General features: G+C 45.2%; 1 protein-coding gene across 7 annotated transcripts in view; it reads right to left on the reverse strand.

Moving 5' to 3' along the window:
* Nucleotides 1-18660, reverse strand: part of LOC142952098 (thyroid hormone receptor alpha-B) — a 118477-nt gene that overhangs the window by 90566 nt on the left and 9251 nt on the right. For 4 of the 7 annotated variants that reach the window (XM_076094107.1, XM_076094109.1, XM_076094108.1 and 1 more), the window contains exon 2: nt 10416-10500. The exons of the other annotated variants lie outside the window; for them this stretch is intronic. The gene's annotated coding sequence lies outside the window, so the exon portion shown is untranslated. The remainder of the gene's footprint in view (nt 1-10415; nt 10501-18660) is intronic. 7 annotated transcript variants of the gene reach the window in all.

The following is an 18660-nucleotide window of genomic DNA, read 5'->3' on the forward strand; positions in this document are numbered from 1 at the left end:
GTCAGAACGGAAGAAGTGGAGTGTAACTTGCTTTACATCTGTGTTTTACAAATTGATACTTCTACTTACTGATCACCACCTTAGAGGAGTTAATTATGTTTAATAGGCACATAATAAGCACAAGAGGTTTTTGAAGGATCCAGGACTTTGACACATACTGTACTGAAGGCCTAAAAAACCTCGCAGCGCTTTTTCGTGCCATAATAAGGAGAGGAAGGTTGCTGGTCTGCTAGCGAGGCGGCCGCGGTTCTCTCCTCCCATCTGTATGCATTTCACCTTTATCTGAGGCTAAGCAAACACCGCTGCCTGCCTCCATCCGTCCATGTGAGTCCCATTATACCCCGTCGGATCAGAGGGCAAACAATTTGTTTGAGAAACCTACAAACCTCCTCATCCTGAGAATGAGTCATCCACCGCGGGGTTAACACGTTTCTCTTGTTTTCTTTCGCGGCCACCAGAAAACTTGTGTATTCACTGGGCAGCTTTCAGCAGCTGTAGAGGCTACATACAGCACTGATCCTGTTTGTTTGGTGGTATTCTTTAAAAGCATGTTTTCTGAACGGTCTAAGGAGAAAAGAGGCGACACATTTAAAAGGTAGACGGTAACAATTTGTGATCTCAGGATATATATATATAAATAAAACAGACTTTACTCGACTTCTACACGCCTGATAGTGATCATAGTCACCTGTGGTCAGAAACCACAAGGCGGGCGCAGCTTCAGAATATAAGTCATCAGCTCTAGTCACCAGGAGAAGACTGTGTGTTTGGAGGTGAGACTGTGTGAACTGTACAGTGCAGGAAAAACACAAACACATGCATTGCTGTTCTTTTCAACAGCTGCTGCTTGTTAATTGACGGAGCATCATGCTGGTGCTATTTGAATCTGTTTGGATTCGACCACATGTTTGGATGCGGTCTAATCAACCTCAGGTCTAACTGAACTCAGATCAGTCCCGTCTTTTCTATTTTTAAAACGTCTCCATGCATGTTGGCTTTAGGAAGGTTTTCCACGGTCGATGGATTCACAATGAACCACAGTCACCTTCAAGCTTGTACTTTACTCGTTCTAACACTAATTCATTACCGTTTGTTCGGACACATTGACAAACTGAATTTGTAGACAGACGATTCTCCAGCAGACATCCAGATTTGGTTGCAGTTATCGCATTTAACTTCCCTTTATGAAAATCAGAAAGGCATCAAGTCTTGACACGCAAAACCCCTCCCCCTCAATACAGACACAAACATCTGGGATTACTGCTCCTTCTAAGTATTGTTTGTATGCCTGTCATGTACCTTAGTGTTGGTATTTAGCTCAGCCTGGACTTGCAGGGATCCTTTCTCCGCTGGCTGAGTGTTCAAACAGGAACCGGCTCGGTGAGTCGGTTTCACACCGAGCCCCCTTTTTCCCTCTTTCTTTCTTCCTCTTTATCAGCACATTCTATTTATAGCACCTTCACTGCTGCAGCGGCGCAGCTTAGTACAGTATGTTCCACAAAATACATGCCTCTCCTGACCACATCCCCAGGCATGCCTCTGCAGTCGTCTCCCACTGCTGCATGCATGAGTGTATGGAGACACACACACATATACATAAATGGACTCACACAGACAAGGACAAACAGGGACACATTGGGTGACACCACATAAGGACACAAACACATTAACGGGTTACAAACAGACAAGGACACGCATATAGAGTTATAATATGGCGAGTGATTTACACAGACTGGGACACACACAAACAGACTGGGATAACCAGGAACTCACAAAGACTGTATGTATTACATTTAAGGGAGAATTACATTATTCCAATGATTCTGGACGGTTAAGTCACTGGTCTCAGTCACTTAAATTAGAATATTTGATGAGTTTCTGAGCCCTTTATGAAAGTTTAAACTGAAAATCTTTGAGTGCTGGACAAAAAAACAAACAGCTGAGTCGCCTGTAGAAAGACACTGATACGTTGAAAATTAGTTTTTGCATTTGGTGAGAGCAAGTGACGAAGTACAACCAAGCGGCAGCCTCGGGTGCTAAAAAATGAAGCCAACGCAGAAGTGCCAACAAGTGCAGTTCTTCAAATGACCACTCGAGGCTCCAAAAGTGAGTCAATCCCCGTAGACCTCTATGTTAAAATGTGCAACTTTAACACAGAATTATAACATGTTTACGGCCTGATACAAACCTTTACAAGGGGTGAATTTTTATACAACTTACGTAGCATATCAAGTAACCGTTATTGATCGTACTTAGTGGCGTGGTATAATACCGACGAGTATAACGAGCAGGAAAAAGACCCCAGTGAAAGCACCGTGGCTGCTGTCAAAGTCAGGAGCTCACCTCACTGCTTGAGATTTGTCTCTGGGTTACATCAAAACTGGTCTTCCCTCTCTGTTCTTCAGCTTAAAGACAAACTTGTTCACATTCAAGAGTCAACACTGAGCTGTGCAGCCAAAAAAAGGAACAGCCAAATGTCAATTCTATCAGCTAGAACCACACAGACAAGGGTAAGGTGACAGGAACGTCACGGACACTGGATTGATATGAACTCAGCAGCCCTGCTCAGAATGAGAAAGTATACCGATCAAAAGATCAAAGCTGAGTCTGCATGTTCTGTAGAGCGCTATGTCTGAACAGCACAAACCACGCGTTACTAATTGGAATGTGTAACGTTTAACAATGCAAAATAACTTCAATATACAATAACTTAAAGGGTCATTTCAGTATTTATTCTCAACTGTGAGTTGCTACGGGAGTGGCTGAGTTGTTTGAAGCTGCATTAGCATCAGTTAAATCAGAGCTGGAGAGTTGTTTTGACACTGAAGGCTTTTTCTAGATGAGAAAGACGTCTTCACTCTTCTCCCGACCGGCTTCTGCAAGAGTTTGATTGACAGATGGTTCATCCAATTATTTCTTTGAAAGTTGCTTATGCAAAAAAGATGGCTCCTCAAACGGTTCTGTGTAAGCGTGCCATCTGGTGTGTGAGGTTGGCTCAATACTGGACCCATTAGTCACAAATGGGGAAAATAGAGTCAGAGTTGAGAAAAGTGTGTCAAACCACACGGGCACAAACTTCAGCGAAAGTAACTTTGACAGACTTGGCTGAGGTTCCACACACTCGGTGCTTTGCCGAAAGGCACACGGGCAATTTAGTAATAGAGACAACACTTCAGCTGGCAGTGTAGAGCGAGATCAAACGCCGACAACAAAAAGAAAAGAACATCAAGGCACAAATTACTGCCAGTGAGAAGAGGCAGCGAGAATCATTAAAATGAGAGTGAGACATCCAGTCATTTGGGACTAATATGTACGACGATATCAGTCATCTCATCTGGCATCTGTATCGCTCAGATATTATTAATCACTCATGCTGACAACCCCCACCCCCCCAGAAAAAGGCGTGCATGTGATCAAACTTTATTACACAATGTAAGTCTACTAGACCTCTGCCCACAGGGGTGGAGGGAAACTTCCCAATATGGTTCTAACTGTGGCAAGTTGAAACCGGCCCGATACCTTATAGAATTACCTTCTCTTAATGAGAAGGTGCAGAACGCGGGTAACTGATCTGGAACTCATCCAAATACAGTACAAAAGGTGGGCTGATGCATTCCTGTGCCCCTCCCCTCTGTACCTAACAGCTGGAAAACGTTATATATTGCACATGCTTGTGTATGCGCTCACCTGTCTGCACGGAGACGTGGTTTCAGTGTGAACGCATATATGTAAAAAACAAACTTTAATAAATGCTCCAGGTTTAAACGACCCCCTTTCTTCCCTTGTGCGTCTTTAACAGCGTGCATGTAAAGAGGTCCAAGCCCCTCCCCGGCAGCCTTCCACATGCCTGCGTAAAACTCAAACCAGACCGCACTCAGTGTCGTAGTGGAACTAACAGTCGAGACCGCGTGGAGAGCCGAAGAGAGCGCCCACTGTGTGTAGCGAGGCAAACCTTCCTAACCCCGGGCGCTTTTCATGCTCTCGCCTCTTCTCTTGCCTTTATTGGAGTCCTCCAAAGTTCACTTCGTTTGTGTGGTACAAGGAGTAGGAGGACTGGAATAGTTGTGGCCCGACAACAAAAGAGCTGGAATGCCCTTCTCTAAACTGGTTAACGCTGCCCACCAGTCTCCGGCCATTTCTGCCCAGCTTTTCCCCCTCTAGATGTCTGTGTGTCTTTTCTATTTCTGTGTCTTGGACCGTCTAGGAGAAGCTCTTAATCATGGAAATGTTCAGTGGATCCAGAGCTTTGCAACTTGGACGAAATAAACACGCTGCCTAAAGATACACTGGCGTGAGTTTGGAGTCTCAGAGAGCTGCACATGGCCACAAAGAGAACCTTTCTTGGGCTGAAGGGAGATTTGAAATGAACACCTCTGCTTGGAGATATTGCCCGCCGGAGGGCACTCCATCAGATCCAACTCAACACAGACACATACGTGCTGCTATATGCCCAGTTTGTAACTACGTGAGCCAGCATGTTCCTGCATGTTCCCCCTCAGAGCATCAAAATGTACCACTTCCTCCCTCACCAAGACATACCGTTGCTGTACAGCGTGTCTTACCCGCACCGATGCGTTACTCATTAAACCTGTAAACCAGCTCAGCCTGTTCTGTCCTTAGCGAGAGGTAGAAGACCCCGTGTGGTCTTAAGTCTGGGCCATACATGGTATCTTTATCTCTAATCCCATACGGCTGAGGCGAGAATGAGAGCAAACACAGCCAGGGCATTATTGAAACAAGAAAAGACGGTCGCCGTGGTCGAGTACTTTGAACCTGTGTTGAATGGCGGCGCAGTGGGAGACCGGGCTGTATATAATATATATCTATATATAATGGGGCGGGGACTGTTTGTGCAGGAACTTGTGTTCATCTCACTCCCTGCCTCCACTGACACCACCTTTGGGAAAGATGAGGCATAGGGGAGGGAACGAGGGACAAAATGTAATGCAAGAATGTGGCCCTTTTAACTACAAGATCTTCAGCGCGTTGAGCGTAAACACAGCTGGGATGAACGTACACAGAACTGCTCCACACCAGCGTGACTTACTGAAATGTAACCGTATTAATGCATTCAGCATTACATCTTGCAGAGAGAGAAAAGAAGGATTCAGCGGGCCCGTTCACACGACCGGCCACATAAAGGGACTCGTCACGTCAACAGTTTGGGTTCTCCAGCAGCTATAGTCCAATGCCATTAAAGTGCAAATATTATTGATTCTTTTTCATCTGCAACTGCATGTTTAATAATCCGGAGCGGGAGGACGCGTCACAAATAATGTATCAAAAAGATTTGGTGGCTGTCGGATGAAAGCGCTCACCCACTTCAGTGCTTTGGTGAATGGTTAATCAGTTTCACAACAAAGGGAGGCCGTCCTCACCAGGAAGTTTGTTTAAAACTACAACAAAGCATCTGACCCGATATCCACGTCCCGTCTGTCACCAACAGTCAGCGACACTTCCTTTGAGCCTGGATCAGGATTTGTACCTGTTTGTAATTCGTGTATGCTGTTCTTATCTCCTCTTTTTATTTTGACTAGTTGTGTATTTCCTAAGCTAATATATCGGCAATCGGCCGGTTGTTGGGCTGACGGCGGCCACCCGACCCGAACGCTTAGTCTATAAAACTACAATTACACAATCCCCTGACACGTGTAACTGCCACCCAAAGGTTGAAAGCACAGAAACGTAACTGCTAACACCGAGAGCGGGTAGCGGCTTAACGTCTCTTTGATTCTATTCAAAATACTGTCCCATGATAAAGCCTTCATGTAAACACCCTGCTATCTCCATCTCGATAAGGGATAAGAAAATATTTTGTCTGTGCAGAGAACGACTAAAATGTTCCTGTCAGGAAACGGGACCCCCCCCCCCCCCGGTGAAGCCTGTGAACTTAGAACAATGTGTCCAGTCTGGTTTGCTCAAAGACGTTATTCATTGTTCTTCTGAAACTGGATAGCACTCGATACAATCATATCTGTTTCACCCCCCGACACCTGACGTCTGACAGCAGCCTCTGCACCGGCCAGCGACTCAGAGGGAGACATGTGGAACACGAAGTTACATTCACGTTGCATAAAGCTGAGGTGTGATCACAGGTTATGGAGCACGAGTCCAGACACTCAGACAGAAAATTGCTTTGTTTTGTTTTTTCACGCCGGACCCTGCAATCGATGCATCAATGTCGCCTCTGACGTCTGAACTCAGCCTGAAGTCCACCTGAACCTCACAGCACGAGAGAGACGCTTCAGAAGAGGAAAGTCAGCTCTGTAGAACAGAAGTACAGCCTGCTGCACATTTAAAAGCAATGAAGGGTTGGAAGGGAACATGACTTCTTATTTCTGTTGTGTGCACTGAGACCCGTGAATTCATGACGGCTTGAACACATCGATGGTTTTGCAGTTTGCTGATTCTTTCCGTTAGCTTAACACAAACGTAGAACTGTACGCTTCCTCAGATATTATCAACCGAGTGTGGTTTACAACAGACAGATCAGCGCTGATGCATCACGCTGTCAAATAAGTAACAAGAAGTGTCAGTGCAGACGTGCCAATGATGTGATTTCACACAGTTTGTGCTTCTGAGAGTCAAAGTTCAGCTAATAAATATCCTGCCAGAGTCCAACTTTGGTCCAGTTCTATTTTGGACCACACGTTTGCTGCTCAATTTTGGTAAAAGTCATAATTACGATTGTTTTGGTTAATATTGAGATCACGCGTGTATGGATAACTCATTGATTTTGGAAACATTGTGGGTTTTTAAAAAAAAATCTTCCAAACAGTGGAGCTTCTGCTGCACTTTGAGAAGAAATAAAGAGGCTAAATCTACAGAGTCCAGGTCCCATGAGGGGCTCCTCCCACAGACAGCGTCCCCGGGCAAGCTGTGCGGACCCCTTTCCATAGGTAATGGAGGTCATTGAAAATTAAATCTGATTAATTCGCCTACATCAGCAGGCTGTTTTTGTATCTTGTACTCTACTAGCAAAATGCACAAGGACGCACTTAAACTTGCATGTTCTTTATCAATTATAGAATCAGCCAATCAACAGAGTTCAACAAGTTGTGGATGTGGATTACCCGCAGTACACACAGATAAAAGCTTGAAATTGACAGACTTTGGAAACATCATTAATACTTGAGCTTCTACGTTTGCACTCTGCAGCACCAATCAGCTCCAATTAAAGCAGGAGCACGGCTCTGAGAGGTAGGCGGTCGTTACCCAGGAACACTCTCTGCTCTCTGACAGCTGTGCTGTTTTACATTTTCCGCTTGAGCCGTGCTTCTAAACCCCAAAACCCCAAAACCCCAAAACAGAGAGCCGAGTATCAACAGAGAGATGCAGAAGAGGAGGCAAAAAAAAAAAAACACTTCCTCTCAGTGAATGAGAGAGCTGTCCAGGAAACCGCACGGGGTTCATAAAATACCACCCACTCTCTCTCTGCAACGCTGCAACCTGACATTAGAGCTGCACCGTGTTTATCCGGCACAACGATTACAGACGCACGCACCGCAGCGCCTCCGGCCCAGCTGAGCCTTCCGACCGCCACGCAGGTAGAGCCGCCTGTCGCAGCATTAATAACACGAGCATCAAATGAAGCCGCAGACACACAAACTAATTCAACCTGCTATTTTTTTCCAGAGTCGTTTTGCAGTTATTGCTTCCTCCTTCCCTGGAAATGTCATTTAGCAGCATGCTGGGTAATTGTCTTTCTAAATTAATCCCTGGCTTCCTTTGCAGAGTAAAAGAAAAACAATATTCTGTCTAGACATCCAAGAGCCTGGAGGCAGGTTATTAAGTTAGCTCATTGATTACCAAGAATAAAAAATGCTTATTCAAATGTCACTGACAGGAGAGGAGGCCGCATTAATACAGCGACAGCTTGCCAGCACATCCATCTGTAATGGTTTCATTTTAAATGTCACGGCGTCTCTCTTCTGCTCGGCATTAACGGCCATAAAGCTGACTTCCACCGGTTAGTGCCGGGCAGGGCTCGAATGGCCATCTGAGAAATTCAATTCACTCGAAAATGAAATTGAGGTTTAGTACGAGGGGGGGGGGGGGGCTGTCCAAACGCGTGCGCTGGGATTACCCGACCAGGTGGCGAGTCAGACCGTCGGACAAATAAAAGTAATTCAACCGCTGGCTCCGAGCCCACTCACAGTCTGCCCGTCCAGCTTTACAGGGCTCCCTGCTCGGAGATAAATGTCAGCAGATTATCTGTGTAAGAATTCAAATGTATTTAGACTGTGTGTGTGAGTGTGTGTGTGTGTGTGTGTGTGTGTGTGTGTGTGTGTGTGTGTGTGTGTTTGTCCGCGTGCATGTGGATGTATTTGTCTGCATGCACGTGGATGTTTGTACATATTTGTCCGTTTGATTATGTGTGTGCATGTTTGTGAATGTGTGCCCAGGTGTGTACTCGTCTGTGTTTACGAGTGTGAGTGTGTGCATGTGTGTGTGCGTGTGTGTTTGTGTGTGTGTGCGTGTGCGCCAGAGCGGGAACAGTGATTCCCCTGATGGCCATGACAGATGGGCAGGGAGCGGCTCGGCTCGTCCTCTGTGCCACCTGAGAAGCACGAGGGCGGGACGTGCAGCATCGACGCTCGCCTCCGATTCCTCCGACAGGAGCCACTTTGTTTTGATTCACGTACCAGCCCCGTAAAAAGGTAGGCTAAATGCTAATGCTAAAGTTGTTTTAGCACGCCACAACAACAAAAACTATATCTGGAGCGAGGTTCTGTTTCGGGATCTCGTTATTTTATAAGACCAACTTACGAAACAATCATTTTTAGCCACATCTGAGCGTCACTTTCACTGGTTAAACTCACAGATTCTGTCAGATGATTAATGTGAACGCTGTGAGGCTGCAACCGTGGCTCTGCGACGATACCCGCAAGCATCTCTGCACAGAGGAGGGTTCCAACTCCCTGTGAGGAGGCAGGTTTGAAACGGCGACAGCTCAACGGTACTGCACATTTGCATTTGTGCCGCAGGCCTAAAGTGAAACCCCACTCGACCAAAGAGAGAGCAAAGCAATATCTAATCGTTTTCTGTTGTCACAATCTCCCACACATCATGTCCCTCACTACAGCGTATCAACTCGTGCTTCTGAATTCTGAGCTGAAGTAGTTCATAAAAACAAGGTGAGGTTAATGCGTCTATCTACCGCTGTTATGTCAATGCATCAGATACACATTTAATCAACACCTCATATGTTGCTCTTCTCACTTTCAGGTTGTAGATGCAGGTTGTGAACATGAGTTACTGTCAGCACTTGCTTTGAAAAGGTGCAATACAAATGAAGTTTATCCTCCTTGTATTATTAACTGCTTCTTCCTTCTCAGCCAACAAAAGCTGGTTGCAGATATAAAGTTGTCGTTTTTTAACTAATACTGCAATTTAATACTGCGTTGAGATCAATAAACTGCTATCAAACAACAACACTAACAATAACTGCTCCATCAGCGCTGTAGTACTCGTGAAAATCATGAAAATGAAACACGAAAAAGAATCCTAAGTGAACGTGAGCGCCGGTGTGAGCCGTCACTGAGGCTCAGCGTGTTTCTGCTTCTGGATAGCGGTGATGACGAGAGGGAAGAAGTGCACGTTCGACACTCTTGAAGAAAAGCGCTGCTGAGGAGGAGGAGGAGCGCTGACTGCTGCAGATTGGAGTCTGCGAACTGTGCGATGCTACACTGCGCTGGCCCGCCGCCCGCGGACATAAAGAACCCCCCAAAAATCTGTCCCAGTGTGTCCATTTACTGCCCTGTCAGCCCCGAGTGATTTCTCAGCACATGAGAGTGCATGGACTTGTTTATTATCACCTGCTGCACAGAGGCGACGGAGGGTTCAGAGAACATATCATACAGGTTGTTATTTCAGAGTATTCAAAGTGAGATGGGTTCGATGACCCGTATTCAAAAGGGTGTCGTGGTTATATGCCTCAAAATTCACGCAGTATGAGAAGAATGCAAAGTTTTTCTGACGTGCAATTTGATTTGTAAATGAAGGCCGGTACAGCACATGAAGCCTGCTGTCCATGTATGATGCCTCACACATCTGGAAAGAAGAGGAATATAAAAGCTGCAGCCTTTTTGGTGTTTTTGGCTCATTTTCCAACGGACCATCGAGAAGCATGGGAGGCTGATAAACGTGAGCGAGCTGAACATACGTGTTGTACAGCTCAGATGTACTATACATACAGGATCTGATGTCTGCACCTGTGGAAATGAGACACGGTGTCCCAGCATGGAGAAATAAGACCCACCTCCAGTCTTTTGACTTGGTGACCCTGTATCGAGGTATCAACGTAACTACACACTCCCTGGTCCCACTGGTTCACAGTTAATTAAGTTCACAGGAATGAGTGACTTAGCAGAAAAGCACGCCAAAGTGCACAAAGCTGCGGACACGTCTCTTACCTCGGTGGTCGGATGTCTTCACTTCAGTGTCGTCTCTTTACATTTCATCCTGTTTTTCATCCCCCAACGCAGCTCTCAGGGAACTCTGTAAACAGAACAGACAATCTGTGATTCCCTCATATCTCCGCCAACAAAAAGGGGGAAAAAGACACACATCCACCGGGGCCAACACACTCCGGAGAGTGAGAAGGCTTACACAAAGATCCTGCGAGACAGGAGTTCGCCAAAACCCTGCAGATAGCCACAGCCCTGCACAGGGAAATCCACATGGCCACTGATGCATGCGTGCGCTGCCAAGTCAGGAATGACATGGGAGGAGTCTCAAGAGTTCAAGAGAGGAAAATCCCCGAAGGAGGTGCAAGGTTTTCTTGTCTATGCAAACCCGAAGTTAGATTTTCATGTGACCAGCTTACCACTAAAAGGCTTAGTAGTCTAATCCTTTAGGCAAAATAAGTGTCTAATTTAAGGCTTAGGCTGGCCAGAGGAATCAAAGGGAGTTTATAGTAAGATGAACCTCGCCGGGCTTTCAGAAGGCCAGGAGTGCACAGTATCTGCTCAGGAATGCATCGATGGAGTAGGTCCACGTCTTCCACCTACTTAAAGAAAAGGCTTCAGGTGGTGTTAACCAGACAGGTTTCATTAGCACTCGTACTCCCACTCCAAGTGTCACAATACTGACGGCAAATGTGAATATTTAGCAGTCACGGCTCAACGCACATCATCGAGATGAAGGTGTGAAATGCCCTTGTGAATGTTCGTAGCTGTTGTGACCGTCGAGTGGATCGAGAGGCTCGAGCAGAAACCTCAACTTGGAAAATCACGCATGAAGCTTTGATGTTTGACTGTTAAACTAAACTATATTCCGCTGGGCATCACGTTCAATCATCTCAAACTGAACAGGACAACGACGGCCTCTTTGCATCGGATCACATAAAGTGACTGGCAGATCAAAGTGAATAATGCTTCACATGTGTATGCACGCAGCAACATGCAGACATGCTGTTTACACACATTAACATGAAAACATGCATCGACAAAAAGGCACAAAAACACAGATCAGCGCTGCAACTAAGATATCTTTCAGTCCGATTTTTTGATTTGTTAATTACTCGTCGAGGAAGGGTGTGAAGATGAACCGATACAAGAGAGAGATTCAGCTACACCGACACGCAGTTACAGATGTGACTCAAATTCTGCATGAAATCAGGAAATGAATCGATGCAGCTGTCACAAAACCAATCTTTCAGAATAATTCCCCTGTGTGCTCCTCTCCTGCTGGCTCACTACAGTGTGCTGCCTGATCAAAAACATTCCCACGCTGAATGAAATGTGAGACGACCGTTTCAAGACGTTGCCTGAAGTCTTCAAAAAGCACAACTGACCCTTCCGAAGTCCCGCCCCTCTTTGCTCTGTGCTCCAATAACAGTTGAGCGAGCTTGAAACCCAACTTTCCCCCTTTCCTGTTACATTTAAAGCACCAGACTCCCTTCAGAAAACCTCTCATTGTACTGCAGCGGGGTCCGACAGTGCTCCGCTCAGTCCTGGTTCTGGTTCTCCCGTGACTCCCTTCCTTCCATCGCATACTGCAGTCCTTGCTGTCGGCTTCTTTGTTGCCTGGCGCACTGCGGCACCAAGCTAAACACAACCGGCGTCGCCATGTTTCCTTTTGTCAAGCTTGTCTGACCTAGCAACAAACAAATTAAGAAGGATGACACTGACCCGGGAACAGAGGTAAACAATATCACATCTGCAGATTCTTTGCTAAAAGCTGTGTATTGCATCACTGCCCATGTTCACGGAGGTATTCGAGGCAGAGGACATAACTCTCTGTGACTCACTTTAGTCAAATGAATCATCATAAAAGTTAATTCAGCACAACACATCTTTACAGAGCTAGAGGGGCCCGGGTTCGATCCCCGATCCCGGGCGGTCCTTGTGTACCTGGTGTGCCCTGCCTTCGCCCAATGTCAGCTGGGATCGGCTCCAGCGACCCTGAATAGGATAAGCGGTTTGGATAATGGAATATCTTTACAGATGTAGAGCTGTAGGTTTTGCATCTGATCTTGGCTCGTGACAAACTTTACATGTAGTTAATAAAATCTTAACACCAATAATAAATGCTTGTGAAGTACAAGCAAACCTGAAACATTTACAAAATCTATTTCTTATCTGGTGACATTCTGCCAAGTAGTACAACGCCATTCACACCTTTCCACCTGACTTGGCAGGCGGCACACACTGAGCCACTCCCATCCTGCTTTGAGAAGATAATGAACTAATTCTTCTTGGACGCACACAGACGCTTGTTGGCGGCGTTATCAGAGAGAAAGAGGAACAGAGTTGGAGGTCTTTTTGGTATCAACGTTTGTCTCACAACTGCTGCTGCCTCACAAATTAAAGTCAGGAGAGAAACTGTCCTCAGGTTAGCCTTCATTAGGATTATATAGATATATATATATATATATATATATATATATATATATATATATATATATATATATATATATATATATATGAGCATCATCACCACGAGACTGAGACACAGCCTCTTCCATGACTCAGAGCTATGATGACGTACTAATTTGTCTTTAAGCCACACCACTAGTTTGTTATCAGCACTGGCTATGGCGATTCAGTGTGGCCATGCATCTCATTCTCCGGCTAATCCATAAACTAAGACGGCTCCCGGCCACTCGGGGGTGTAAATAATGCATCAGCACAGGCGGAACAGATAAGAGGTCCAGCTGCTAGGAGTCGGGGTTAAACCTGACAGCACTCGACCTCATCTACTGTATGAGCTGAGGAAGAGAATATGAGCCGTTCTCATCAATATTCCTTCCTTTAAGTAATGATGATGTGGAACCACTGACAAGGAAGTACATACAGAGAACTGATGGATACGCAGGATAGATGTTAAGGAGAGGAGAGAGACGGGACTCTTTTGTCCACAACATAACGTGTCAGCACATTAGCTCTCGTCTTGTGACGCGCTTTAGTGCACATCTGCACAAAGAAGAGAGAATGTTAGCTGTTCCTTGAAGCCCATTTGCCTCTTTGAACCGGACCACAACATTAGAAGGATAAAACATGAACCCATACATCTAATGGATCGATAGTATTAGACTGACTATCAATGCAATGACTCTCTTTCTGTCTACTTCATCGTGAAAGAAAAACACATTGTTAGCTGCATTAAAGCTACAAACAACCCATAATACAACATTCTTTTTGCAGGAATAGCAAGACATTTTTATCAAAATACGTTCATTTGCATTCTTTTCAAGAGCGAGATCATAGCATTGATATCAACCTCATGTCTCAGTGTTGGGTCCATTGCTTGAGTTAGGACATAGTTAGCCTAGCTTAGCATACAGACAGGAAGCAGGCAGAGACGGCTAGCCTGACACAAACACCACCAAACACAAACAAGATATGTACCAATTAAACAAATGAGATACATGGTTTTAATAAGTATTGTTTGGAGGTATTGGTAGGCGTATTTTGGAACTTTGGACAGAGCCAGGCTAACTGTTTTCCCTACCTTTAGTCTTTATGCTAAGCTAGGCTAACCATACCCTGACTCCATCACAAATAAAGGCATCAACCAATCACGTTGTGTGGACCTGAATTATTCAAACTGAACACTATATTATACAACACGGAGGCTCTGTAGTCCGGCAAACTTTGTTACTCCTTTAAACCCCGACAAAGGCAGAGCTGTAGCTATAAATAGTTTTGATGTATTTTGGTGTCGTTTATTCGTCACGCCCTCCGCTGTGAAAAGGCCTTGCGAAAGAAAACAAACGAGTGGAGGCGAGTGTAAAAAGCGTTTGTGGATCTTTACTGCAGAAACTGTCCGGGGACAGAATCATCTGTCCAGCAACAAACAATTAACAGCGTCTCAAAATGTCCTGTTACAAGACGGCGAGCCCTCAAGGACACTCTTAAAGCAGTCTGAGAACACCTTTCCAATCACAGAGCAGCGAGATGGTGACTGAAGAACCGAGTGCAGGAATGCCTATTACCAGACGCACTCCAAACATTCCTTTATTCCTAGATGTATGGTGGACTGGACGAACCGTGCGTTTCCTTTTCACAGGAAGAAAAGAGTTCGAGGACAAAAACAGCTGAATTCACACGTGATGCCGATTCTCTTTGAAACAGCTGGAACTGACCACGAGGCTGCAGTTTAATTTCTCACTACTAGATTTCATTAAAAGGTTGACGATGCAGTCTTCACCTTGTCATATCAGTGCGTCTCAATAAGAAAGGTTGTCTCATATTCAGGCCAATACGGTATTTATATAAGCTTCATCTGCTCCACAATCCTCGTCTTTAATGAGAGACAGCATATTTTCCGGAAATACCCGTCTGCTGATTTCATCAAGCCAGGGAGAAATAAACATCTTCTACCTTCTATGTTTTCATGCAAAGCCGTTTCATACTTACTGAAGTATTGTCCCTCTGTGAGTTTGACAGAGTATGTCGAACTCATCGGTATGCCCGTCCCGCTTTACCAAGACAGCGATGCTTAATCTTCACAATAAAAGAAAGAGAGAAATCTCTCTTGTAAGATGACAGCGTCTCCCAAGACTAGACCGCAACCGTCGTTAATCTTTTGGGACAAATCTGACGTTTGGGACAGAGTTGTTCGTCAGAAGCTTCATATTACAGACAAACGTCAAGCGTCTCCATTTTAATATGGAACTGGACCCTTTATTGAGGCTTTTCGGGGTGTTTCTGTCGTGAGCTGCCTCACCTCTAGTTCAGTTTAGTAGGTTTTTCTCCCTTAGAGCTGCAACAATTTGTCGATTCAGCAACTATTATTTATCATTTGAGACATTTTAAAGACAAACCGATTAATTGACCCTCGCCTCTTTACAGCAAAAGTGTGACTTTGAAGTATTTGTTCGCCTCAGTAAATGATGTTGTTGCTGTGGGGGTGTCACTGCTGCACGACTTCTGGGAGACGGCTGGTGTGAGCTGCTGTCGTGCCCACCACGAGGACCTCCCAACACAAGTGGGCTGAGTGCTCTCGACGGCACGCCAAGGCCTCAGACAGGAAACGTTGCCGGCTCAATAAGACTTCGCCAAACCACCCGCTGATTCGCATCCATGTATTTGCATATTATGCAAACGACTTAAGTGTAAATCAGAGCACATGTGTGTGTGTGTGTGTGTGTGTGAGAGAGAGAGCTCCTTTCCAAATCAGCCTAGTATCTACGGCGACACATTAACATCACTCGCGTCAGATCAGATGAGAGACCTGCAGGACTCAGCTGATGCTCCTCTGCAGACCGCCTCGTACATACAGAACAAACTGTCCTTTATTTTTGACTTTGTTAGCGATGCATTCCATTAACGCTCATTCCAGGTTTAATCCAATTCATTGTTCCTCCACGGCTCTGTGTATAGAATAAGTCATTTCCACACGGGATTAATCCAGAGTGTGCTTTACTTTCGGAGCAATCTGCTGGTTTGCATAGTTTAAAAGCTTAGCTGTTACACGCGGACTCACACACACACGCACACACACACACACGCACACACACACACAGAGTCTTGTAACGGAGCCAATGTGGAGATTGATCGGTTGGGCCGTGTCCAAATTAAAGCCCGTCCTCTGCAGACATGCCAAGCATAATAACTCTCCTCTCTTTGCACTTTTTCTTGGCCGGGGAAAGTGGGGAGAGAAAAAGAAACACAAATGCATGAGAGAAAGAGAAAGTAAGAAAAAAAGAAGAAGGAAAAAGAGGTGCAATTGGATAATGTCTTGACACCAATTGCAGAAAAAAAAAGGACTGCCTGGCTCTCAGATGTCTGACCCATTTTCTGCTCTCGCTCTCTCTCTCCTGCTTCTCTCTCTAATTTCCTTCCCGCCTCTAATCTACAGTAAAGGAGCTCTCTGACTCAACTGGATTCACTGGAGCTGCACAGCGAGGGTTGCATCGCTGCCACAGGACCGAAACACCGAAACACAAACACACACACACACACACACACACACACACACACACACACACACACACACACACACACACACACACACATCCACATCCTGATGCACAGTTTGGAGGAACTGGAAGGAGAGACGCAGAGCGCCGCGACGCCTCGATCTCACAGCGATTTGATATTCTCTGTGTGCGCTTTAATGGAAATGTGTGTGTTAGTGTGAGACGGGCTTGTGTACTGTACGTGTTCAACAGCATAATGAGAGGCCTGTGCTCCAACAGAGACACTCCGATAATCAATTATTCACTCGCTGGAAACACACTGGTGCTCCTTTCTAATAATAAATAATCCGTTCATAGCTGTAACATGCAAAGACGTAAAATATATATTTACGGCATTTCTGAAGGCTCAAATTGAGTGACATTAGTCCCTGATGAAGGGTAAACTTAAGTCTAATTACATGCTTTAGGAGGATGAGGGGACATTTCCCCTGATAGCATTAGCACATTATATGGTAATCTATGGCTTTTTATATGTGCATATGTGGTACAAGTAACAGTAAGGTTACAGCATAACTGTGTATCTGCATGGTTCAACTTAACCTTCACTGTGAAAGGTTGCTTTTAAGGTCTTTGTAAGTGAATTTTGAAATGGACAATTCACCCAAATGATTGGGGCTTGAGATATGATTTGCAGTATTAGAGGCAATGATCGTCATGTTTGTGGGAATCTGAACCAAACAGAGATGTTTTCTTCAGCTGAAGACTTGATGTGAAGCAGCAGCAGCATGAAATGTCCTGTTTGCATCAGCAGTGAACACAGCTCAGTGAGGTTGATATCAATGAGATCAAATTACAGTAATGCTGGATTACATGCTGCATCGTTTACTGGGACTCCCTTGGGCAATATGAAGACTCCGCCACTGACAACTATTATTTGGAAGGCAATTAATAAATGTAAATGGATGCATCTTAAAAACAGTAAGATTAAGGATTATGACCTTAATGACAAAACTGCACGGCTAGAAAGCCCTTAAATAAGTGAGAAAATATGTTTTCTTTGTAATATGGGTGAACAGACCCTTTAATATCATACTAAAATATAAATGAAAGGACTCCGACGGCTGTTCATGATAAACATGAATATGTTTTGTATTCAACGGGGTAAACCGGTCAGATCACAGTCGACCCCGCGCAGAGTCTGTTCTACAGCAGCAGAGCAGACATGCTGAAGAGACAGAGGGGAGAGGAGGCAAAGGGTCACCTACGGTCAGCTAATCCCCCCCGTCAGATAAGGGTCTGCCAACACACTCCAGGTTAGGACACCAACACACACACACAGATGTACAGGAATAACAAAGGAACGCACTGGACTGTAAACTATGTACTTTTACATGATACACACAGAATACAATCTCTCTCTCTCTCTCTCTCTCTCTCTCTCTCTCTCTCGCTCTCTCTCTCTCTCTCTCTCTCTCTCTCTCTCTCTCTCTCTCGACCAGCTGGAGCCCGGGTCAGGGACACGACAGCGCGAACACAAGCAGCGTTTGGAGCCTCTTCTCGGGGGCCAGCTTGTCAGTCTTTTGCCGGTCAGCCCGGGCCGGCATGCAGCCAAATCCTCTATGAATGCTCCGCGAGGTCAATTTGATTATTTTCACTGTTCATTTTCACACCCTTGTAATTATCTTTTAATCTTGTTTAGTCTAATAAGGTTTATGGAATGATTAAGATGCTTTGTGATCAAGTAACAAACAACTGGCCTGGGTGGAGCACAACACTGTGTTCAATTTCAACAAAACATCATCTGAAGCAGTGCTTTCGAAAAAAAAAGCATCAGCAAAACACACAAATTCCGCGTGTGAAAGTCAAAACAAGTGCAAAGTATATTGCTGTAATAAATGACCAACAGTGGTTTTTGATATGGAAGTTGTTCCAGTTACACGGGACTGTCGGCAGCCTATTGCTCCCCGAGCGCCGCCCTGCATTGAACAAAGTCAAACAGTTGTTGGGTTCGGCATTAAACACTCACTCCAGACAGTTTAGACAGAGCTGTACAAACACAGAGCTGGCTCGGGATAAAGATGAACTGTAAGTGCCTTTGTGTATATCCCTCTGTGCGATACCGTGCAAGCACAGAGAACATAACGCAACATGTGTTCTTCAGGAGTGGTGATCTGTACGAGCCTGATTGATAACATCTTCACCAAGAATAGCCGACTGCGTGTGAACATGCACGTGTGTGCGTGTGCCTCTGCGGGTGCGAGTGCGTGTTTGTAAGTGCATGCATATCAGCT

Source organism: Anarhichas minor, unplaced genomic scaffold, assembly GCF_050575085.1.
Source record: "Anarhichas minor isolate MPS153535 unplaced genomic scaffold, ASM5057508v1 ptg000017l, whole genome shotgun sequence".
Taxonomy (NCBI): Eukaryota; Metazoa; Chordata; class Actinopteri; order Perciformes; family Anarhichadidae; genus Anarhichas; species Anarhichas minor.